This window comes from Erythrolamprus reginae, chromosome 1 (assembly GCF_031021105.1).
Source record: "Erythrolamprus reginae isolate rEryReg1 chromosome 1, rEryReg1.hap1, whole genome shotgun sequence".
Classification (NCBI taxonomy): domain Eukaryota; kingdom Metazoa; phylum Chordata; class Lepidosauria; order Squamata; family Dipsadidae; genus Erythrolamprus; species Erythrolamprus reginae.
The window spans coordinates 256,903,224-256,929,957 of record NC_091950.1 but is presented as its reverse complement, the minus strand read 5'-3'; positions in this window follow the sequence as shown (position 1 = coordinate 256,929,957).

Below are 26,734 nucleotides of genomic sequence, written 5' to 3'. Positions count from 1 at the left end.
TTTGATAACTGGAAAGAAAAAAAAAGTAACATTTATTTATTTATTCATTCATTCATTCATTTATTAGATTTGTATGCTACCAAGGAGGAGAGCAATATTTGAACCTACAGGTAGTTGTTTAGCTAATGACCCAGTCATTAAGTAACATCAATAAGTAAAACCAGCCCCCCCCAAACCTTTTACACAGGGGGCTAGTTCACTGTCCCTCAGACTGTTGGAGGGCCGGACTATAAAAAAAACCTATGAACAAATCCCTATGCACACTGCACATCCCTTATTTAAAGTAAAAAACAAAATGGGAACAAATACAATATTTAAAATAAAGAAGAAGTAATAAGTAATTAAGTAATTAATTAATTAATTAATAATGAAGTAATAAAGTAATTTATACTTCTTTATTAACAAGTAAATTTAAACTTAAATCAACAAACTCCATTTCTCCTTCCTTCCTTCCCTCCTTCCTCTCCACTTCTCTCTTCCCTCTTCCTTTTCTCTCATTTGTTTCATTTTCCTCTCCCTTGTTCTTTCCCTCCATCATTTTCTCATTTTTCTCTTTCTCTCTCTCTCTTTTCATCTCTCCCTCTTCCTTTTTCTCTCCCTCTCTATCTCTCCCTCTTTCTCTTTTCTCTCTGTCCCTCTCTCTTTCTCTTTCTTTCTCTCTCTTTTCTCTCTTTCTCTCACTCTCTTTCTAACTCTCCCTCTTTGTATCTCTCACACTTTCTCTCCCCCCTCTCTCTTTCTCCCTTTCTCTCTCTCCCTTTCTCTCTCTCCCTCTCTATTTCTCCCTCTTTCTCTCTCTTATTATATCGATCGGTAAAATCTCGTGTGCTGCCGGTTAAAAGACCTCAGTGGGCCGCATCCGGCCTGCGGCCATAGTTTGGGGACTGCTGAGTAAAACCATTAGGGTGCTTATGATCCAACTTCATCTTTGCTTTGCTTTACAGGTCTAGAAGGTTGTAAATATCAGGATTAGTTGCAAAGTTACTTTTTAAATCACCATCATCACTGTGAACGGTCACTAAATGAGGCAGTCACTATACAAGGACTATCCTTACTGAATTCAAAGTTATATTAGCTGCCCTGTGATCCTTCAAAAATAGAGTTTTACTTAACTTTGCATATGAATTGCATTTAAAATATTTATATTATTAAAACAGTGGAATACAAAAGAAAAAGGACTACATTAGTCGACAACAGAAAACAACAACGATAGGCAGTCCTTGACAGGCAGTTCCTGTAGCGATCATTCAAAGTTACAATGGCACTGAAAAAGTGACTTATGACCATTTTCCACACTGACGACCATTTCAGTGTGAAAAATGGGTCACATGATCAAAATTTGGATGCTTGGCAACTGGTTCATATTTATGAGGTTTGCGGTATCTTTGGGTCATGTGATCAATTTTTGTAACCTTCTGACAAGCAGGGCAAGTGGGGAAACCAGATTCACTTAACAACCATGTTACTAACTTAACAACTGCAACGATTTGCTTAACAACTGTGGCAAGCAAGGTGCTAAAATGGAGGAAAACTCACTTAACCAATGTTTCACTTATTTTGGGCTGAGTTGTGGTCATAAGTCATAAGTCAAGGACTACCTGTGCTAAATATAAATAAAAACATTGTGGGAAAAAGTTCAGTTGCTGACACATTCTCCTCTTTGGTGTGTTTTCCTAGTTACTGACCATAATCTAGATGAATCTACTTTACATGAGACACTGAAGATTATTGCTGCTGTCTGCTTAATTCCATTAACCTACTATTGATGTTTGGTCTCAAAACATTTTTAAAAAAATCATAGTTCAATGTCTACATTTTTGCTGATGTCTATTGTGCACTATTTATGGAAGCTATTCTTGCTTAAATTTGATTAGATCTCAAACTCTAATTAATGATTGAGATAAGAGAGAGAGGGGAGGAAGAAAGAAGAGAGGAGAGGGAAAGAAAGAGGGAGGGAGAGAAAGTGGGAGGGAGTGTAGAGAGGAGAGGAGGGGAGAGGTAGAAGGAGAGTGGGCTGGAGGGAGAATGAGTATTATATATTTGATGTTTGCATGCAGTTTTCTCAATATATGTTTTTTTGTGGATGCAGTTTCTCAACTATATGCACTATATCCATTCCTGACTATCCATTTTGCCTTTGAGATCTTCTTGGAGAAACATGTGAATTCCACTGTAATGAAATCTATACTGAGTTTCTTTGGTATCTCGCTTAGAAAAGGGCTATAAATCTCCTTCATATTAAGGGCATATTGCATTAACTGGCTTAATGAGGCCAAAGTTCCAACATATCTGCATGTAAATTAGCAGTTCTGTATATCCTGTTGCAACAAGGGATAAATTGTAAATAGAGGGACTATATTTAAGGATAGGGATGCCCACACAAGAGAGAATTTGTACCAGATAGGACACTGTTTTAAACCTGGACAATTGTGCCTTCAAGATTGCGAATGAGCTTTCATGAATGTAGAGACTTATGCTACATTCTTCTTCTGCTTATGTCGCGGTCCCTTGCGACTAGTTGTCGAAGCATGGAACTCATTACCGGACTCCATAGTAGATTATCTACGGTTGACCTATCCAGATTCCTAAGAGGTCAGTAAGGGGCGAGTACAAGTGCACTAGAGTGCCTTCCATCCCCTGTCTTATTGTTCTCCTATACAGTATCTCCTATACCTTTCTTCTATTCCTATATCTCTTCTTCTATTCTTTCATTGATATGTTCTATTACTATACCTTCTTTTCTATTATTTCTTAGATATATTTTACTATGAGTATCTCCTCTATAACCTTCATCATGTACAGTGGTACCTCGAGATACGAGTTTAATTCGTTCCGGACCTGGGCTCTTAAGTCGAGCAGCTCTTATCTCGAACGACTTTTCCCCATAGGAATTAATGTAAATAATTTTAATTGGTTCCAGCCCTCAAAAAACTCACAAAGTTAGTCTAAATTATGCAGAAAGACATGTTTTTAATGAAGAAATGTACATGTACATATAAATGAATAATGAAGTTTCTTTCACTTAACTTGTAAACTTTCTTAAACTTTTAAATTTACATATGTTCAACTTCTCTGCCACCCAATCCTGTAGGACAGAGGTCCCCAACCCTTTTTGCACCAGGGACCGGCTTTAAGCGATCAAGAGAGGAATGGGTGAATGAATGGACGGAGGGTGGGAAGGAAGGAAGGAAAGAGGGAAGGGACAGGAACAGAGGAAGGAAGCAAGGAAACTTATGAAAGGGGAGAGTAAGAGAGGAATGAGTGAAGGGAGGGAGGGAGGGAAGAAGGTGGGAAGGAGAAAGAAAAGAAGAAATAGAGGAAGGGAAGGTAAAAGAGAGAAAGAAAAAGAGCAAGCAAGCAAGCAAGAAAGAAAGAAAGAAAGAAAGAAAGAAAGGGGGAAGGGACAGGAACAGAGGAAGGAAGCAAGGAAACTTATGAAAGGGGAGAGTAAGAGAGGAATGAGTGAAGGGAGGGAGGGAGGGAAGAAGGTGGGAAGGAGAAAGAAAAGAAGAAATAGAGGAAGGGAAGGTAAAAGAGAGAAAGAAAAAGAGCAAGAAAGAAAGCTGCAAGCACCCCCCCCCCGAGCCCCCCAGGCCGGCTGCAACCTTTTAAAACACGCGTGCCGCTTCGCAGCTGTCTCCTGAAGCCGAACGCGGAAGTTAGCGTTTGGCTTCAGGAGACAGCTCCTTGGCGCTTGTATCTCGAATTTGGGCTTGTAAGTAGAACAAAAATATCTCTCCCCTCCCAGCTCTTATCTCGAGTTGCTCTTAAGTAGAGCAGCTCTTATGTCGGGGTTCCACTGTATTTTACTAAGTTTTGAAGGCCTGATGGACAGGAAGAAGGTGAAGGCGGATCTTCTTTAGCAATTCACAGAGTATATCTAACAGTTATGTAGATTATTTTATTTGGAAAGATTTTGTTTACAGGTGAACAACAACAACAATAATAATAAAAAGAACTATTCAGAAGGAAGCCCTCATGTTACTCTTGGTTCTTTGGGCCTGACACAGGGGTGAAATATTCCCAGTTTGCTCGTGCCTGTCAATCGTCAGAGAGCTGGTCGCAAAGGGAATGCAAGGCTCCGCCCCCCCCTTGCCCATTTGGGTTCATTTACCCTCTGTGCATGTGTAAAACATTCTGTGCATGCGCAGAGGGTAAAAGAATGCAAAGGGCAGCATCTGGGTGGGTGGGTGGGTGGAGACTCGCGCTGCCTTCACGACTGGCTTTCTGATGACTGATGGGCACGAGCGAACCGGGAGCATTTAACCCCTGGCCTGACATTACTGCCTTAATTGAATACACCACTATAATGCTTTCTGCAGTAAATTCCTTTCAACCTCAGCATTTGGTGAAAACTTGTTAATGGTGATGAGAAAGAAAACCCACACACAACCTGTTACCATTTTGAGCCATGATACTACATGTTATTAAAACAAATAAATACATGGCAGAATGAGTATTCATACACATTGAAAAATAATTGAGCGTGTCATGCCAGCCAAACAGCATTTTAATTATTAGAGGAAAAATGGATCGTGTTACTGTGGCAATGTGGCATGAACTCATTTTATGTCTAAGATTTATTTCAGTGAGGAATTAATGAGGATCCAATTTCAAGAGAGAATTTGTACCATTATTAGTATTATTATTTTAAAAATTCGTTTTCAGGAATACTTCTGAAGACCTTGGTCATCATGAATGATGATGTTAATGTTCAAAGACAAATGAACCAAAACACAATTTATATGCAGATCAAACATATCAACATAATGTGGAAAAAATGAACTACAGTATAAGATTCAAAAAGCAACAAAGATGATGTGATATTCAGGTGGGTATTATATTCTTCATATTTAATTACTTGAACATTTTATTTCTTCTGAATGGTTGTTCCTTATGCTCTCTATTATAAACATGTGAGAAATTAAAAATAAAAATGAACAATATCTTCACTCTGTTGATTTTCTCAAGAAAAGTAATTTCTTAAATTTGAAAGGAATTAGTTTCTGGAAATGCAGTTGGGGTTGGCATATACTTCAGAACTAAACAGGAATAACTGCTTTCAAAAGCACGAGGGTCAAATGATAGCAATTTGTAGCAGTCATATTGATTCTAGATTTTTTAAAAAGAGAGAGTGGTTTGTTTGAGGAATTCCAACCTACAGGCTGACAATCAAATCCAAAGCTGCCCTAATGCAACTATTCCTAGTAGGTTTTTAGATATGCTTCCTATGTAAAAGGTCTCATAATACAGCTGGAAACAAACAAACAAACAAACAAACAAACAAACAAGCAAACAAACAAACACACACACACACACACACACACACACAAACACACACTCTAGAAAATGTCCAGAGATACTTTACTAGAAGAGCCCTCTACTCCTCCACTCACAACAGAATACCCTACGCAACTAGACTTACAATCCTAGGTTTAGAAAGCTTAGAACTACGTAGCCTTAAGCACAACCTAAGCATAGCCCATAAAATTATCTGCTGCAATGTCCTTCCTGTCAACAACACACAAGCACACAACAGATACAAACTTAAAGTAAACCCTTCTAAACTCGACTGCAGGAAATATGAATTTAGTAACTGAGTAGCTGATGCATGGAACTCACTACCTGACTCTGTAGTATCATCACCTAACCCTCAAAACTTTACTCTTGGATTATCCACTGTAGACCTCTCCCAATTCCTAAGAGGTCAGTAAGGGGCTTGCATAAGTGCACCAGAGTGCCTTCTGGCCCCTGACCTAATGTTTCTCTTTTACTAGTATCATGTACATAAATATTATAATATCTTTGTATACCACCAATACATACTTAACAAAACAAACAAACAAAGAAACAAACAAACAAACAAGCAAATAAATATGGAGCAATCAACTGATTTTGTATAACGCAACTTTCTATGCAGGGAGGAACAGTCTAGTGATAACTGGAAATCTCAGGCAAATGGTTAAGTATGATTGTGTATTTGAGTATGGATGGGCTTGACTTAAGAGTTTGATTGATTTTGACTGAGAAACAGGAAAATTGTTTTAAGGGATGATAGAGCTCCATACACCTGTGAAATTCTTAATGAATTTACATCTTCAGAGGAAAAATGTGCATCATAATTTCATATTATGCCTAGAAATTTATTCTTCACCTGAGGGATAACTTTTGATTTACAAAATGAATGTTCCTTTCACTCCCTTCTCTGAATTGCATAGTCTTTAATGTTTGATTTGGATTTCTTCTGTGGGAGAGTGTTTTATTGATATATAAAACTACGTGGAATTCATTCTGAATTCCCATCTCATTCTCTCTCTTCTACATATACACATAACCAGTGGTGGGCTGCTGCCCGGATGGTGGGAGGGGGGGGGGCACAGTGGAGTAGCAAAAATGGAGCTCCAACCCAGAGAACCCAATTTTCACTTAAAGATGTGGAAAGAAAATGCAGGGCATCCTGCATAAGCCATGCCCACAATGTGGTAATAAAAACTTTGGTAGCCCTTCACTGTGCATATCCCATAGTGAAGATGTCATTTGGTTACCCATGATGAGTCGCAGTTTCAAGGCCACTTCATCTGTGTTAAATGTAAATGGTACGTGCTATGCTTTGTCTCATGTGCAAAGACATCATTCAATCTATCCTGGTCCTCTATGTCTATAATATTGATGGAAATAAATAATAATAGTCTTTATCCAATGGAGTAGTCCACCCACTTATACAGTCATCGGGAAATTGGATCTATTTAATGTGGAAACAAGGAAACGAAGGTAGATGACAGGAGGAAATTATCTATGTTCTTTTATGAAAAAATAACGGGTAATATTTGGAGTTTTGTGGATGGAAAGGAGAGATGAAGGTTAGACATATAAAGAGAAAAAAATGAAGGGCATAGCAGCTTTTATTGCAATCCATATGGGTACTTCCTGTCCAATTAGAAGCAGATAGATGATGTTTCTTTGGTACTTAATCCCCAAGATATATGTATAAAGGCATTTCAAATGTCTGTTGGAAATGTAATTGTAAAGGAGATAGATTTTATCATCTTTGGCGGACTTGTGATAAAACATCTCCGACCCTCAGATCTCTTAATTTGGGGAAGAATTGGGGTGGCTGAATGGAGCTTACCATTTACCGACTGGATACCCTTTCTGACAGCTGTGCAAGAGTTTGCAGCAGATATTTTATCTTTGTACCCTAGGAGAGAAACATCTGTCACTACCTAGGATTGAACTCTCAACCTTCTGAGTGGGAGGTGAGCGTCTTCATCACTAGGCCACTGCAACATTCTTTGGTGGACTTGGATGGAAAAATGGAATGGATGGAATAATGATAGAGTTGGCAAACCTAACTTCTTTCACAGATGTAGAGATTTGCATAACAACCATGGGGAGAAAGGTAGTAAAATTCGGGGTGTCTCAGTTAACAACCACTTTAGAAATTCTGATCCCAATTGTAGTTGTAAGATGAGGATTACCTATAATGAGATCTATTGCTTCCTTGCCATAAAATAATCACCAATGACAGGGATTGAGTTCTTTTTTCAAAATCCAAAAGTTAATGCACTCCTATAATCTCTGAAAATCTTGATTAATATTTCATTAGGCTTTTTTCACAAAGTAAACACTTTTTTTACATGTCATTTATACACTGCTCAAAAAAATAAAGGGAACACTTAAACAACACAATACAGTATAACTCCAGGTAAATCAAACTTCTGTTAAATCAAACTGTCTACTAAGGAAGCAACACTGATTGACAATCAATTTCACATGCTGTTGTGCACATTCAACGTTGTACAGAACAAAGTATTCAATGAGAATATTTCATTCATTCAGATCTAGGATGTGTTCTTTGAGTGTTCCCTTTATTTATTTTTTTGAGCAGTATATTTCTACATGCTGAGCTCTTTTACTTTATTTTATATATTTTATTGTATTGCTTTTCTGTTCATTGAAAGAATTTTATATTCTGATTCACCTTTAATGAAGTTGGAGTAACATGATGTTTTTAATATCTTACTCTGATTCACCTGTAAGAATCAGATAAAAGAAATGAGAAAAATATCCAATTTACCTAATAAACTGGCTGAACTCCATTAATCTAAAATGGAGAATAAACATTTTATGAAATCACAAATAGGATTATGAGAATCTTCTGTAGAAATGTATGAATTTTTGTATGCTTGTATATGCCTGTATGTTCCTGAAATTGTGCTTTGTATCACATAATCACAGCTATAAAACAGGCAAAAAAGTGTCTTCTATTGTCTCACTTTTGCTCTGGTGATTTTAATTGGAAAACAGATTTGGATGTTAGGCAATGCTGACTTCAACAAGACAAATGTGTTACATTTCTTGCAAAAAAGGAAGGAAGCATTTATCTTTATATAAAGCCGTAAGCAGTACAATGAGAGTGAAGTAGTGTGCTGACAAAAATAATCAATTGATTCATGGTCTCTTTGAAGTTATTCTTTGTCTTGCTAACATTAATTCAGCATTACAGAATGAACTATATGATGTATTCATTTATTGTTCAGCCTCAAGGAGCCATAGTAATTAGTCAATTCCTATTGAGTTGCACCCCCTATATATTTTAATATGTCTCTCTTTAATTTACTATTAGGCCTGGTTACAGAATTAAGGGATCTTGGTAAAATACCTTTTATGGTGACCTTAGTTGACATGATATGGAAGTGGGTGAAGGAAGTGGGTGAAGGATAAGAGCACTGTAGGAGATGTCCAGGCTGAGTCCGAGGGAGGGGTCAAATGTATCATCAGTCTTGATGATATATTTGACCCTTTAAACTAAGTCCAGCTCACCTTGAATTCCTATCAGAGTCCCAATAAACATCTGAGAAATAAATCAGAGTCCAAACCGTGGCCTTCTTCCAAGTTCCAATTTATTAACAGAGCCATGTGGGATATGTACTATAGCCAAACCAATATTAACATTTCCTACAGTTCCCCACCTAGGTTAAGGTTCATCCCTTGTCCCCACACCTACAAGTTCATCACATGGACCACTCAGTTTCTCTCAATCTCCATGGTCCTCCCCTATGCTACCGCTGGTGCTGAACAAAGGATGACCTTGAATCTTCTGGAAGAATTTGTTGGGGCTAGTATATTTCCCTCTCATGCAACCATCCCTCCCAATTCCCAGAGTACTATTCTACTTGTGGTCGGCCAAAGTCTCTAACTCAAAATGATGGCTTTGCCCTGACAATTCCGTTGACTCTTATCCAGCCACCCACTTGTTTCGACCATTAGTAGGTCGGATTCTTGTAGAGAGCTTTAGCATTTGGGGGGGGAGGTTCCAGGTATTTTTTTCTTCTGCAATTGCATGGAAGCCAAGTTTCCAGCACTGTGCATGCAGTCACCATCTTGGTTTTGGATTCGTTTTTTGGGATTTTTTTTATTTTTTGTCACAGTGTAGGCATACGCACGAGGCGCAGAAGGAAACAAACTAGCAGTGAGATAAGTTAGAACCCACCCATGGTCCAAATGAATATATATGTTTATTAGATATCTATTGGACCACGGGTGGGTTCTAACTTAACTCACTGCTGGTTTACTTCCTCCCGCACCTCGTGCATATGCCTTTCCATTTCCAGAGTCATAATAACTCATTCTTTAGCAGTCAAAAAGGCAGCCCTAGGAAGAATGCGGGCATTAATGTCCCTTGCTTGTGAACCCCATTGGTCTGGCTTTTCATTTCAAAAGATTCAGTAGGGGCCTGGAGCGTGGACCTGACATTTCCGGTGCTGCTGCTCCTCGAAGGGAAGACAAGATAGGTAAAGACTCTGGACTCTACCGAAAGACATTGGATACAAGATGGAGACCAAATAATTTCCTAAACTCTCTGAGTTGATGTTTGTCCTGATTTTCATCTCTGAGCCTAAATCTTGCCAGATTTGAACACCCTTGCACTCCTACCCCCTAACTCAGGGGTCTTCAAACTTGACAGCTTTAAGACTAGTGGACTTCAACTCCCAGAATTCCTTCACCAGTCATGCTACCTTAGGAATGGGAATTGAAGTCCACAAGCCTTAATCTTGCCAGGTTTGAAGACCCTTGCACTCTCAACCCCTAACTCACAGGGCTTCAAACTTGACAGCTTCAAGACTTGTCTTAAAGCTGTCAAGTTTGAAGACCCCTGAGTTAGGGGTTAGGAGTGCAAGGGTCTTCAAACCTGGCAGGTTTAATGCTTGTGGACTTCTATTCCTATTCCTGAGGTAGCATGACTGGTGGAGGAATTCTGGGAGTTGAAGTCCACAAGTCTTGAAGCTGTCAAGTTTGAAGTTTGTAAAAAGTGTACATGGTTTTAAAAAGTATGCATCGTTGTAAAAAATATTCTGCTACACTAGTATTTTATTAAACAATATAATACTACACCATTTGGTTCAGAATACCTTTTCCCTTGTTTTCCTCCTCTAAAATCTAGGTGCGTCTTAGACACCGAAAAATACGGTAAATAAAACATAGAAGAAGCCATAACTGAAGGGTATATAATGACCTCTATAAACTGCAGAAACAGTGTCAGGAAGGCTAAAGCTCAAGACACGCTGGGTGGGAAAGGTTTTTGTCACATTTGTTTCTAACATACTCCAAGAGAAGATAACAGTTGGTAGCAATATTAACAAGCATTTCTATAACTGAGGTGGGTGGAATTCTTTCCACTTTCCACGAACCCATCAATGGTATAATCTAATATTGAGAAAAATTATCGGCCATTAAAGATTTACATGCTTCATACAGTTCCTAGGAGAGGAACCTAAACCGACTGCTTATTTTTCTGGCCCAGACAATGTATTTCATAAATTAGATTTCCTCATCTTAATGAGTTATTCGCTCAAAGGAAATATTTCAAGGAACTTCATTGAACCATAGACTGTGAAATCAGAATGATGTTCCAGAGTTATAAATTGAGAACACATTTATAAATGGATATATTCCCATTTCCTACTACCATGTAATCATATGAGACATATCCTCAATTGTGTAAGGTCAGAGATATACCTGTATTCAATTACCTTTTGTGTATGTGTCTAGCTTTATAATGTTCACTTGTACCACCAGATGCTGGCCTGGGAATGTCCAGGTTGAGTGTGATGCCTTGAATGGCAACCAAGAATTGTACGAAGGATATAAAAACAATGAAATACTTTGAGCAAAGGCTCACCCACCAAGCTTTTGTTCAGGAAGCTGGTCAATCTTGAAAAAAAAACAGGATAAAAACAGATGTTTAAAGTGTTGCAGAGTTTAGGATTGAAACATTGCAGCAGACACAGAGCTGGATTTAAACTGGATCATTTTTATTAATTAAATAAACTTACTTAATTCAAAACTAAAATGGGACCCGCAGAGGTCAACTAAGAACATTTGGGATGGAAATGACGTAACAAAAACTTCCTGGGCAACTCGGGGCGTAGCTCCATGCTGATCCAGATGAAGGGAACCACGCCCTCACCTGCATCCAAGCCATGCAACGCATGTGGGAGGTCTCGCCGTCCAATCCCTGAAAGGCAATTGAAATGGACAAGAACCAGAGGCAACTTCTCCCCAATTGCTCAGGTCAGTTTAAAAGCCACCATGAGCCCTTGGAGAGAGTCTGCAAATAACCCCCTATGATGCCCAGCGGAGAACACGCAGTTGCTAGCACCTCCCAATTTCTGCCCCTAACCTGCCAAGGAGGGGGGCCAGATATCTATCTTGGCCCCCTGACTCCCCCCCTACATGCGCCAGCTCACGCAGGGACCTTTGCAGGTCCTGTAAAAAGATGTTGTTATCCTGCTCTGACAGGTGAATGCCGTCGGCATGATAAAGCCATGGCTGATTAATTGTAATACCGGGATGGCAAACAACTACCCCACCCAACTCTCTAACCAACTTGCCAATGGCCTTATTGACCTTTCGCCTGACCTTGTGAATAGCCCTAGGGGAGATGGCATCCCTCCAGAAAATCTGGGGAAGGATTTAGGACCAAACCACTGTCTATTCTATTCTATTCTGTTCTGTTCTGTTCTATTCTATTCTATTCTATTGAATACCCCTATCTTTCAAGTCACCTCAGCAACAAATTTCAGGCTTGGATTCTGAAACAGAGACATAATTAAGCAAAAGCTGAATATTGGGAGCTCTGTCAATGGGAAGAGTTTGCTGATTATGTGAGAAACAGAAGGAAAGAATAGGCAAATGTCATCCGAAATATTGATACAAGCCTCTCCCTCTCCCAAGATTTGCACTGCTGTTAGAAATAATTCCTTGTCTGATAGCATGAGGGCTGTGAGCTGGATCAAAGAGAGCATGAGACTGCAGAGAAGGAAGAAGACAAGACCCATCAAATGCAAAGTGCACGGACAAGTGACAATTCCTCCGTTTCGCAGACTGATGCATGACTTGGCCCAGACATTCAAACCCTTTTCAGTATTACTTGAGGCAAGTTGAGCCTGACATCACTCCAGTGACACAAGTGAGGCTGCTTAGGCATTAATTCAGAAGAGAGGAGTGGAGGGGCAAAGTGGCAATCTGGATTCTCCAGGAAATACAGTATATGCCTCTCTCTGTATAATGGAACTTGGCAGAGTCGTTTCTCGGGTCCCCTGGGTTTTCCTGTCACACCAAGCAAAGTGATCACTCTTAGATCCACCGGAATTTATTCATGAGACGGGAGAGGGCAGATTATTGAGACAACTTTGCCTTAATTATTAGGGGCTCAAGTCTGTTATCTATCATGACAGTCAACACCATCACGAGTTTTGTGAAATCAACACTTCAGTTTGGTTTTAAAAAAGCCCAGTGACAGAGACAGATAAAGAGATAGCCAGTTGGACAGACAGACAGATCGATCTTTGGAAAGTTAACTGTAACCTACATTATTAAAAAATTATGTGCTTCTTTAATATTGCCTCCTTGCTCAACTTAGCCAATTGAGGCTTTTGTTGATCTGTCTGTCTCTGTCTCTATCTCTGTCTTTCTCTGTCTCTCTCTCTCTCAGGTCCAAGTTCAGAAAGGGTTTATCACAGCCTTTTTCTTAGGGCTAAATGGGAAAAAAATGTGACTCTTGTCTATTTATTTATTTTATTTATTTATTTAATTTGTCTAGTACCTCTTGGTAGTATAAAAAGGTATGACAGTATTTATATACATGATAGTAGTAAGAGAGAAACATTAGGACAGGGGATGGAAGGCACACTGGGGCACTCATGCATGCCCCTTACTCTTAGGAATCAGGAGAGGTCAACAGTGGATAGTCTAAGGGTAAAGTTTTGGGGATAAGGTGATGATATTACAGAGTCAGGTAGTGAGTTCCATGCATTAAATACTTGGTTACTAAAGTCATATTTCCTGCAGTCGGATTTGGAGCAGTTTACTTTAAGTTTGTTTCTGTTGTGTGCTGGTGTGTTGTTATGGTTGAAGCTGAAGGAGTTGTTGACAGGAAGGGCATTTTAGCAGATGATTTTGTGGGTTATGCTTAGGTCATGTTTAAGGCGATGCAGTTCTAAGCTTTCTAAACCAAGGATTGTAGGTCTAATTGCGTAGGGTATTCTGTTCCGAGTGGAGGAGTGGAGTGCTCTTCTAGTATTTATTTATTTATTTATTTGTTTGTTTGTTTGTTTGTTTGTTTATCTATTTATTTATTTATTTATTTATTCATTCATTCATTCATTCATTCATTCATTCATTCATTCATTCATTCATTCATTCATTTGACTTATATGCCATCCCTCTCTGTGGACTCGGGGTGGCTTACAACATAGTAAAGTATCTATGGACATTTTCTAGAGTGTTTATGTCCGAAATGTGGTGTGGGTTACAGACAGATGAGCTATATTCAGATGCAAGTCTAATGCAAGATTACAGCTCAGCTTTTCCTGCTGTTAGTTCAACCTTTAACCATTATAGCAGAATGGATCTGTCTTGGCTGATTAGTCTACTAAATTAGACCAGTGCACCACACAATCCTAGATATGTTCACTCAAGAGAAGAAGTCCCATTGTGTGTTTAGTAAGACACAATGTCTAGGCCATTTGAACCAGTGCTGATTCCTGATGACTGCCTGGAGAAGTTACTGCTGGATTTTTTGGGCAACATTTTTAGAAATACTTGATTCTTGCCTCCTTCCTAGATGTTAGGAAGGAGGGAGTGACTGGCTCAAAGTCACCCAGTTGGTTTCAGGGCTAACACAGAACTGGAACACAGAGTATGCCAATTTTAGCCTGGCACCTTGACCTCTATACCCAATTGGTTTTCATGTGAATCTATGTACCAACTTATAAAGAGCTTTATAAATCTTAAGAAGCACTTATAATGCTTACTTCTTTATTTCATCCTGTATATTGATAATTATAAGTGCCATATTTAGAATATTTTAAGATTTAGAGTGAAATATCCCCTCTGTGAGCTTCTTGAAAAGCCCGTTTTCATTATATTTGGGAGGCAAGTTACTTTTTTTATTAGCTCAGTTACACATAACACTGCAATAATCCAGTATTTTATTTGGAATTACTCCAATCTGCAGAGCTTTTAAGTAGCCTATTCTCCTATTGGCTACTCAAAGCCCATCTTTTCTTCTTCCAGCTATATACTTTCTCTCAATGTTGAATAAGTTCTCTTTGTTTTAAGAGACTACTATGGCAACACAATCACAGAACATGCCCAAAGTTATTCCTACCTGATATTTTCAGAGATTATGAATTGCTTTTTATTATTTATTTGACTCGTGATAACATTGCATTGCATTATTTATTGTTGCAATCCACCCTGAGTCCCACGGGATTGGGCAGCATAGAAGTCAATTAAATTAAATTAAATTAAATTAAATTGACATGCAGTTCACTGACAAAGTAGTAGTAGAAGCCAAAATCCCTGGTTTATTGTTATATAATGATATGGCTGAAGTTTAAAACAGGTTCTGGATATCTGATGTTTTACATAGAAACAATATGTAGAGGGCTTTAAGATTGTGCTGTATAATTTTAAGAAATCTGCTTATTAGGTACTTTGTAAATGTTTTTGTCATTATGTTCCTATATTTTATAGTATAAAGAAAAGAAAAGGAGTAGGTGATATATGACCTGGGATGCAGGAAACCCAAGGGAGTTACTGTAAAATGATTGTGTAAAGACTATATTTATTCTGCTAGCCCATGTCAAAAGCCATTAAATGTTACGGCTGTAAAATTCAAAATCATTTTCCAGAACCTGCAATAGATTTTACATATGTAGGCATTTAATGAGATCCAAAGCCATAATTCTGACAATAGTAGAATTTTTCCCTTCAAATTTATCATACCATTATACAGAAGATTTGGGAGCTGGATTTTCTCCAATAATGCCAAACTGGAGGACTTTATCTTCCTGGCAATCTATATGCATCTGTAGTTACTTCAGTTTTATATATGTGATTGTGTTCGTAGATAAATTGGATCTTAAAAAATAAGTGTTAAAAGTGGAGGGAAAGCTCTCTTAAACGTTTTACACTTTTCGTCTAAAGAAAAATGTGGAAGCTTATTCAAAAATTTGACAGATTTGCAACCACACAGAATCTTGAAACTTACCAGCAATTCATATAGCACAGATAAAAGCTGCTGAGGCATATTTTAGAGAAACACATTTCCTCTCCTGAGAAAGTTGCCAAAACCATCTGATTGTCATTATGATTCTTATTTTCAGGATAAAATCCAGTCTAGAGCAAAGGAAATTATTGTTTACTTTGGTGTCAACATATTTCAGACTTGCCTTATTATTTATGATAACAAATGATACGGAAGTGTGGACCTTGAGTGTATAAGTATTCTTTAATAAAAGTTGCCATTCAAATGTTAGTAGAATTTTAGTAGAATTTCATTCAAGGCACACCTAGTGCAAGATTCTTTAACGATATACAATATAATGAATTTGGATTTGCTTAGGCAAAGGCTTTTTCCATCCTGAGTAGGTGTGTTTCCTTGCAAATAATTTCAGAGTGATTATAAGCAGGAGATCTTTAAATGCCTTGTGAATGTACAGCTATCTTTTGGTCCAATTTTGCCTAGCAACTCCATGTATATTTGACTTACAAATAAGTATGTTACAGTAGTCTGACATCATCCTCTGAAGTTTTGCCTGAGGAGGAAGGCCAAGAATGACAATGCACCATCACAGATTGGAACTGAAACTACTTATACGTTGAGTGCATCCGTTCCCAAACCTATTAGGGTTGCAAGCTGTTCCCAACAGAGAGTAAATGCAGCCTCCTTTTTTGTCATGCTGCTTACACCTGATGTAGTTGATAAAATAAAGCTTTGTAAAATGGAAGCATATCATCCAAGAGTATGGCAGGGAGGCAGATCCTCCAACTGAAAAATGAAGAGAAAGAGAGAAATGCAAAGACAGGTAATCCTCAACTTACAACAGTTCACTTAAGGACCATTCAAAGTTACAAGAGCGCTGAAAAAAGAGACTTATGACCACTTTTCAGTTATTGCCTTTCCAGCATCCTCAAGGTTTATGTGATCAAAATCCCGATATTTGAAAACTGGTTCATATTTATGACCATTGCTGTGTCGCAAGATCATCTGATCTAAGGGGAAGGCAAGGTTGGCTCTTCTATAACTTGTGGACTTCAAATCCCAGAATTCCTGAGCTTTGTCATGCTAGGTCAGGAATTCTGAGAGTTGAAGTCCACATGTCATAGAAGAGCCAACTTTGCCTATCCCTGATCTAATTGATCCCCTTTTGTGACCTTCTGAAGAGCAAAGACTTACAAAGTGGTGCTCAAGGTGGCAAAATGCGCATATCAAGCTGCCTTGATTGCATCAGCGGAATCTTGCCGGGCTGCTCTGTTTAGGGTGACCCGCTCCCTTCTTGACCAGGGGGGAGTTGGGGAGCCCTTGCAGGGCAGTGCTGAGGATTTTAACACATTTTTTGCTGACAAAGTCGCTCAGATCCGGGCGGACCTCAACTCCGATTGGATAACAGAGTCGACTGACAACGACTCAGTTGAGGTGACTGGGGCCCGAACTTGTCCATCTGTCTGGGAAGAGTTTGATTTGATTGCCCCCCCTCCTTGCCTTTCGTAAACTCCTTAAAACCCACCTCTTCCGTCAGGCGTGGGGAAACTGATTCCCCTGGACCGCTTCCATTTTATGTATGGTTTGTATGAGATGTATGGTTGTTTTTTATATTAAGGGTTTTAAATTGTTTTAATCATTGGACTTGTAATGTTTTGTGTTGTGAACCACCCCGAGTCTTTGGAGAGGGGTGGCATACAAATCTAATAAATAATAATAATAATAATAATAATAATAATAATAATAATAATAATAATAATAGTCAATGTAGAAGCCAGAGTCACTTAACAACCAGGTTAGTAATTTATCAACTGCAGTGATTCGCTTAACAATTAAGGTAAGAAAGGCCGTAAAGTGGGGCCATATTGACAGCAAATTTCTCACTTAGTAACAAAAATTTTGGGGCTCAATTGTGGTCATAAGCCAAGGATTATTTGTATCTGTTTCTCCTGACGCAGAAACAAAAGCAGCAGAAAAAATGTAAACATGTGACTGAGGGGCCGGGACAGATGTTAGAATTTCAAAACCAGGTCATAAGTATCTTTTTGGGGGAGGGTCCATTGTAACTTCAAAGATTTGCTAGGCAACTGGTCGTAAGGAGAGGCCTACCTATATTGAGGACTGGAGCTTCTATGGTAAACGGTATCCCTGGGCATGTGGAATTAAACTGTATATTGTATTCCAATTTTTAAAAGATGACAAAGTATTATATTTGACCACGTTTGGGGTTTGATATGGGGAATGGCAATGCAGAGAAACCCAAAGAACGACAACCTGAAGTGGTTCATGATCCCCTGAATGGCTTTGCTGAGACAAATCAGATTGTTTGGCAAAAGAAATAATATTACTTCCATCCTATGGATCGTTTCATGAAAGTCAGCATAAATTATTTTGTACAGGTCTAATAATGAAAGTCAATGATGATCAGGGATGGGTTCTAAATTACCTGTACATGTGCAGAAAAAAAAATCTGGGAAAAAAATAAAAAAAACCCACTTTGATGGTGATGAATATCTGTGTTCAAATACACAACTTGACACAAGTTGTTTATTTGCCTCTCCATTCTCACTAATACTGTACGCCTCCACCCCCACCCCCCGGAAACAATTACAGTGAATACCAAAAAAACTAAGACTTTTTTGTTCAGATGAAAATGGTAAAAAATGATACCATAATCCTGGACTTGCAACAGTTTATTTAATGACAATTTGAAGTTGTAGCACAAAGCACTGAAAAAAGTAAGTTAATGAAAGTTTTTCATACTTAGGACCATTGTAGCATCCCCACCAACATGTGATCAAAATTCAGATGCTTGGCAATTCATTCATATTTATAGCATGACGATCACCATTTGCAACCTGACAAGCAAAATCAATGTGGCAGCCAAATTCACTTTACAATCATGTTATTAACTTAACAACTGCAGTGATTCATTTATCAACTGTGGCAGGAAAAGCTGCAAACTGCTGTCCCACTCATTCTCACACATATATAACTATGGTTTAGTGGATTTATTAATATCCCTCAGCAACTCCCTACACCAAAAACCCAGGACTGTCCCAATTAAGTCCAGCCACAAGAAGACCAATGCTAGTCCACAGAGCAATGGCCAGAGTTCACAAGAAGTTGAAAGTTTCTCAACCCACAAAGCAAACTTAAATCCACAACACAAGAGTTTCCAAGTCATCCAAGTCAAGACACGGTAACAATCCAAAGCAAGGCAGGAACCATAATGACCAGAAAACACACAACTAGGATGTTGTTCCCAGCATCACCTCCATCTGTTGGCTGTGTTAAATAGCCAGCTTCCAGGGCAGCCTATCAAGAAAGGGAGGCTTTAATTAGTCTTTAAGAACAAACAAATTAAGAACAATGTAAGAGTTATCTTAGATATGATGGAATATTATGAAAGACACTCTGATAAACAAATGGCATTGAGTTTTTAGATGTGCAAAAGCATTTGACCATGTAAATTGGCAATTCATTTTACAATAGTTAGAGTGTATGGAATGTGGTGAGAAGTTTATGAACATGATTAAGACAATATACTGCAAACAAATGGCAAAAGTGATAGTGAATGGGGACTTGACGGCAAACTTTAACATAAAAAAGGCACAAGACAAGGATGTCTGCTGTTCCCATTATTATTTATATTAGCACTGGAAGCATTAAATAGAGGTATTATACAGGATGCAGAAATAAAAGCTTGGAAATAAAAAGAGAAAAATTGCTTCCACACATGCGCGGAAGCAAAAAAATGTCAAAAATCGTTTAAATCTGTCTCGTGTGAGCCTCCTCGCACAAGATTTGGCTTCCTGCACATGTGCAGGAGCTGAATCTCATGCTGACGCACGTGCCAGCCCACTGGTCAGCTGGAGCTGCGTGCACAGCTCCATTTTTCCAACTGCACACCTAACCAGTACTGGCTGCAGCCCACTACTGCTCAGGACTGCTCTGAGCTATTTCAGCCAAATCCCTCACAGACAGCTGCCTGGCACCATAAATCAACTCAGCTCTTGATGTGCCAGGAACCGGTTCATCCTTCCCATCTAGAGAGGTATTTGGGGAAGCATTCAAGGGAATCATCACACAATTTTGGGCACAACGAACTTAACCAATGTCTCGAAATTTTGAGCTCAGTTGAGGTCTTAAGTTGAAGACTACTCGTTCAAAGAGTTCATTCTCAGAACTATATTAAATATGCAATATGTTCTTAATTATTGCTATAAAATAAACATAGGACTGTAGTTAAAGAATTACTTGCCTTTGAAAATTACTTTCAAATCCTTGTTTTTTGCACTGGTTCTCAACAGTTACTCCCCTTTTTTCAGAGTTAACCTGCAACTTAACAGAAGGAAAAGGAAAAATAAATATAAATGCACCAGATCAACTAAGGACACAAGACAGGCTATTTATGAGTGAGAAATAAAGAATGTTCAATGAATTCTTTGTTATTAATCTATCAACCACTATTTCAAAATAGAATATTTTGCACATTTAATTGAGGTTCTTTTTAAGCTCTTTTCTTTCACAAGACTTCAAACTCTTCTCTTTTTGATACAGCAGTGATCAATTGTTGTAAGACTGTTATGAAGGAGAATGGGGCAAGAAAGGATAGGTTTTTCAAAGGACTCAAGTAAGACTTTAATGCTGCTGTTAAACTATTAATTTCATTTATTTCCCAGGGCTGAGGTAATGTATTCTGCCTTTCTATTCTAACACAATATCTTAAGCTGCACTCTACTAGACATAATAGGGAATAAACAAAATTGCCATTTTATAATCACCACTGCCTAAACATCAATATATTTGCAAATGTATTCATTTGCACATATACAATGGCCACTTGTGTTCCTGTGAAGCTAGTCACATTATTCAAGCCAGGATGAATCTCATTTCAATCACAAGTGGTCTCTGGAGTGGCCCAACTGAATGGACAACCTCTTTCACAATTGGCAAAGTATTTTCCATTTTTTAACAGAAATATCTGGAATGGAAGTTTCAAGTGGGCATGAGTTCTTCCCATTGCAAAGAGCTTCCCTGCATTTAAGCTAATACAATCCTTGGTTGTATAAACAGAGGCATAGAACCAAAAACCACTGGAAGTATTAGCACTGCTTTATAAAACCTTAGTAAGATCGTATCTCGAACACAGCATCCCATTTTGGTCATCAGTCAGTAGTGGGATTCAAATTTTTACTGCTGATTCTGTGGGTGTGGCATGGCTTGGTGGGCATGGCAGGGGAATGATACTGCAAAATCCCCACTCGAGGGAAAGGTTACTGCAAAATCTCAATTCCCTCACGATCAGCTGGGACTTGGGAGGCAGAAAATAGATGGTGGTGGGACCAGTCAGAGGTGGTATTTACCAGTTCTCCAAACTATTCAAAATTTTCACTACCAGTTCTTCAGAACTGGTCAAAACCTGATGAATCCCACTGTTGTGGTCCCTCACTGGCCTGTGTAACTGGCACCAGAGTTGGACAGTGAGGAGTCTGGAGAAGGCTTGGTGCCAGAGGCAGAGATTCAGGCAGGGCCTTCAGAACTTCCAGAGGCTGCCATGAGTGAAGAAGAAGAGGAGGAGGAGCCTGTTCTCAATGTATGCATGCACTGAGCTGCTAAAAAGGCAGGAATGTTCCTGAGGATGAAAATGACTGAGGAATTTGCAGGAAACAACTTCATTCATTTCAAGTACTTGTCTTTGAATTCAAAACTCTGTTCTGCTTCTGTTTGAAATCCTCAATCCTATAAATCCTATAATATTTCTGATATAATCTATTGTCAATTAGATTGTTATTTCTTTCCATATAAAATATATATACTCTCTCTACTTTCTTTTTCCTTTTTAAATCTACTCCTTTTCTAAACCTACTACTTTATACTTACTCTCCTCTCCACCCTTTATATACATTAACTAATGAATTGTTTGAATCTCTATTAGATAAATTTATTTCGTAAATATTAACATTAATTAGAAATTAAAATAATTGTATTGAAACATTTATAATTGATTCTATATAGATATTTATAGTAGATCTTCCATAGATTAAAACCAATTATCTCCTAATTGATTGTATAACATAACCTATATACATTACTGTATAGACAAAATTGTACTGAAATTATAATATAGAATACTGTGTTTATTTTTTTTATATTTAATATACTATAGATAAACTTTACCTACTTAATAACATAATTTACTGTGTTTTCTTATATATATTACAGACAAAATTGATTGATAAAACTGAAAGACTTATTCTCCTATTCTATATATACCTTACTTCTATACATTAAAATCTTACGTTTCTTACTAACCTATTAATACTCTTTAATCTTCAAATAAAATTAAATAAAATTAACATATTAACATACCCTCAAAGATACCAATACTATTCTATTCTCTATATCTACTTAAATAACTCTACCAACCCAAGAATTGAATTGAATACTACCCCAAAAAGTTAACACGAATTATCGAACAATAAATCTGAAGATGTCTACAACAAACCAAACGGCAATAACAAAAGCATGGAAAAAGAATACCACACAACCGGCCACATCATCTGCTCAATGTCCACCAGAGGCAACTCCTACAGACAAAGCAACACCACCTCAAGCCTCACAACTACCCCAGAATATTACAATGGCCTCACTCTACGAAATGATGACAAAGATGCAAGAATCCATCGATCGCCACCACAAATCAATGTATGGAAGCATGGGAATAATGCGAGAAGATATTTAAAAAAATGCAAGACAACATTGGCAGCCTAGACGAACATGTTGGAAAGCTAGACAACAAAATGGAAACGGTACAGAAAATAGTAACCACTAATGGTCAAAAAATTCAAATAATAGAAGAAAAAAATGAACGAACAGAAACGCGCCTACAATTTACAGAGGCCAGAGTAGAATACATAAACAAGAATTTAGAAGAGGTGGTGATTAACTTAGAAATGGAAAAATCTGCCTTCTTCCTGCGATTTCAAAACGTGAAGGAAACAGATGACCAAGATCTTCCACAAACCATGTCCGAAATTCTTTCAAAAATTACCGGGAAAACAAAACAGGAAATGTTAGAACAAATTGATGAAATATATCGAGTCTCTACCTCATTTGCACGCAGACATAGATTACCTCGTGAAATACATATAAGGTTTACAAAGAGAAGTATACGAGATGAAATATATAGAACATCAAAAGAAAATGTAATCTCACATGGAGGAAAAGAAATAACAGTACTAAGGCAGATTCCCAAATGAGTACGAGACAAACATAAACCCTACCAATTCCTAACATCCAAACTAAACAAAAACAAAATTATGTTTAAATGGCTGATATCAGAAGGGATACTCATAACTCTATTGGACAAAAAATACAAAATAACGACACCGGAAAATGCAAAGGAATTTTATGAAGAATTATTAAAACCCCTCGAAGAAAGATTTTCAAACGAAATAGAGGATAAAGATACAACAAATACCGAAGAATCAAGTTTAGAAGACACCATCCAAGAAAAAGAACCAGAAACAATACAGACTGAGGAAAATGACCCACAGAAATTACAAAACAAACATGAAAGACAAGGACCGATCACAATGGCAAAAGCCGAAGCTAAAAAATAAAAATGGCAAAAAAATAGATACTACAACACAAAAAGATCACATTACTATATTTTCAATGAATATTAATGGACTGAACTCAGTCAGAAAAAGAGAAAAAATTTTCCACAAACTCCTAAGCCATAATTTTCATATTACATGTCTACAAGAAACACATATCGTAAAAAAAGACATCACGACCTTATTACTCCCAGGTCTTGGTGAACTTTTCACCTCATCAGCATTAGTTAAAAGGAGAGGAATAGCAATATACATCAAAAGTCAATACAAACTAAAACTTATATATGAAGAACCTGATGGCCAAATTTTAATAGTACAAATAACGATAAAAAGCGAACAATTAACAATAATAGGAATATATGCACCCACTATTAATCAACCAGCATTTTACACACAATTACATAAAAAAATTATAGAACTAAATTTAACAAACTTTATTATAATAGGTGATTTCAATGCGATACACAACAAAAACAAAGACCACAAGACTAGCAAACACCACTGTTCTCGAAAAATCCTTCCATCTACATTTGATCACTTAACATATGAATTTGCCCTTAAAGATATTTGGAGAACACACCACCCGGAAAATACACAATACACTTTTTTCTCATACCCACACAAATCCTGGTCGCACATAGATATGGCTTGGTCCAATTTCTATACAGTGATCCCTCGAGTATCATGAGGGTTATGTTCCAAGACCCCTCGCGATACTTGATTTTTCGCGATATAGTGGTGCGGAAGTAAAAACACCATCTGCGCATGCATGCCCTTTTTCCATGGCCGCGCATGTGCAGATGGTGGAGTTTGCGTGGGCGGCGGGGAAGACCCAGGGAAGGTTTCTTTGGCCGCCCAGCAGCTGATCTGCTCGGCAGCGCTGCAGCAGCGAGGAGCCAAAGATCGGGGTTTCCCCTTTGCGTGGGCGGCGGGGAAGACCCAGGGAAGGTTTCTTTGGCCGCCCAGCAGCTGATCTGCTCGGCAGCGCCGCAGCAGCGAGGAGCCGAAGATCGGGGTTTCCCCGCCGCCCACGCAAAGGGGAAACCCCGATCTTCGGCTCCTCGCTGCTGCGGCGCTGCCGAGCAGATCAGCTGCTGGGCGGCCGAAGAAACCTTCCCTGGGTCTTCCCCACCGCCCACACAAAGGGGAAACCCTGATCTTCGGCTTCTCGCTGCTGCCCGCCCGCCGCTCGCCCGCCCGCCGCCCGCCGCTCGAGAGCAAGAGGGGGAGAGATAGAGAAAGAGAGAGAAGGAAAGAAAGAGATGAGAGAGGGAGGGAGGAAGAGAGTGTGAGAGAGGAAGAAGCAAGATAGAGAAAGAGAGAGAGAAAGAAAGATGAGAAAGGAAGAGAGTGACGTCATCGGGTGGGAAAAATTGCGATATAGCATTTCGCGAAGATCGAGATCGCGAAAATCGAGGGATCACTGTATTATAAATCAAACCAGAGAAATAAAAATATTACCTGCCACATGGGCTGATCATAACCCCATACTCATAACTCTCAATAATCAAGACTCCATAACATACAAAAGATGGACTATGAACTATTCCACCATAAATGAAGAACATTTTAAAACCAAAATAGAAAATGAATTGCCACCTTTTATAATGACTAACTGTGAAGGAGATACAACTTTACAGGTAGTTTGGGATGCAATGAAAGCCTATATACGTGGAATATATATATCCTATTCAGCCTATACTAACAAACAAAAAAAAGAGAAACTCAACAACCTTAACATAAAACTACAAGAAGCAGAAACAACATTACAGCAATATCCAGATGACCCAGCAACACTAATTAAAATCAAAACCATAAAACATGAAATAAACCTAGAAACTCAACAACAACTTACTGCTAAATATAAAACCCTAAAACAATTAAATTTTGAATCCCCTAATAAACCTGGTCGATGGTTGGCCTTTAAACTGGCACAACAAAAAGCTGACAAAATTATAGAATCTCTTTATGATAATTCGGGCTTACTGAAAACAAGCACAGAGGAAAAGAAAGACATAATACAACAATATTATCAGGACCTATACAACTCAGACAAACCAGATAATCTTGCAATTAAAAAATACTTAGCTCTAAATGAAACATTTCAGATAACAGAGGAAGAAAGAAAAAAACTAAATAGAAATATTACTTCTACAGAAATTAAATTGGCTATTGCAAAACAACATAATAACAAAACACCAGGACCTGACGGTATTCCTTCAGAATTCTATAAGCATCACCAGGACATACTAGAACCAATAAAGCTAAATTTATATAATCAGGCATTACAACAAGGCAAGCTTCCGAAAACATGGGCCGAAGCCTACATTACCATCATACCAAAGGAAAACAAAGACAAAAAATACTTAGAAAACTACCGGCCAATCTCATTACTAAACACAGACTACAAAATCTTTTCATCCATAATTGCAGAACACTTCAAAAATATATTAAACAATATCATACACCCGGATCAAAACAGATTTTTACCAAAAAGAAATATAAGCAATAATACCAGAACTATACTTAACACCATAGAATATTATAATGAAAATCGTGATAAATCAGCGGCACTCATGCTCGTTGACTTGAAAAAAGCCTTCGATTCCCTTTATTGGGAATATTTTATAATGCAAATCAAACACATGAAATTTGGAGATAACTTTACTAACTTAATAAAATCTATTTACTCCCAACAAACAGCAAAAATACTTTTCAATAAAGCCATTACAGAAAAAATAACAATAATGAGAGGAGAACGCCAGGGATGCCCTTTAGCACCTTTAATTTTTATATTAGCTATTGAAACATTACTAAAAAATATAAGAAACAATGAACAAATAATTGGACTTAAAATAAAAAAGGAACAATTCAAAACTCAAGCCTTCGCAGACGATATAGTACTTACAATTCAAGACCCCCTCAAATCAGCCCACATTTTAATGAGTGAAATCCATAGATTTGGGGAAATAACCGGTCTTAAAATCAACCTTGATAAAACTCAAATTATAACCAAAAACATGACAGTAGAACAAAATTCTATACTGGAACAAGCCCTTAATATAAAAATAGTGAAAAAAACCAAATACTTAGGCATCACGATCTCGGCAAACAACAATACTTTGAAAAAAGATAATTATGACAAGCTCACACAGGACATACAAAAAGATTTAAATAGATGGACAAATTTAAAATTATCACTGATGGGTAAGATTGCCGCAATAAAATCAAATATTCTCCCCAGATATCTATATTTATTCCAGGTAGCTCCAATTAAATTAAACAAGTCATTCTTTGAGCAATTGCACAAAATAATCAGGAAATTCATTTGGACAAAAAAAAAGGCAAGAATAAAATTTAAAAACTTGCAAGCTCACAGATCAAGGGGAGGCTTTGGCCTCGCCAACTTCTATCTTTACTATCAAGCCACTATTCTAACTAAACTTAAAGATTGGATAACATTACAAAATACAAGATTACTTTCCCTAGAAGGATTTAACTTACAATCAGGATGGCATACATTCTTAATGGTAGAACCAAATAAAATTCCAAAATA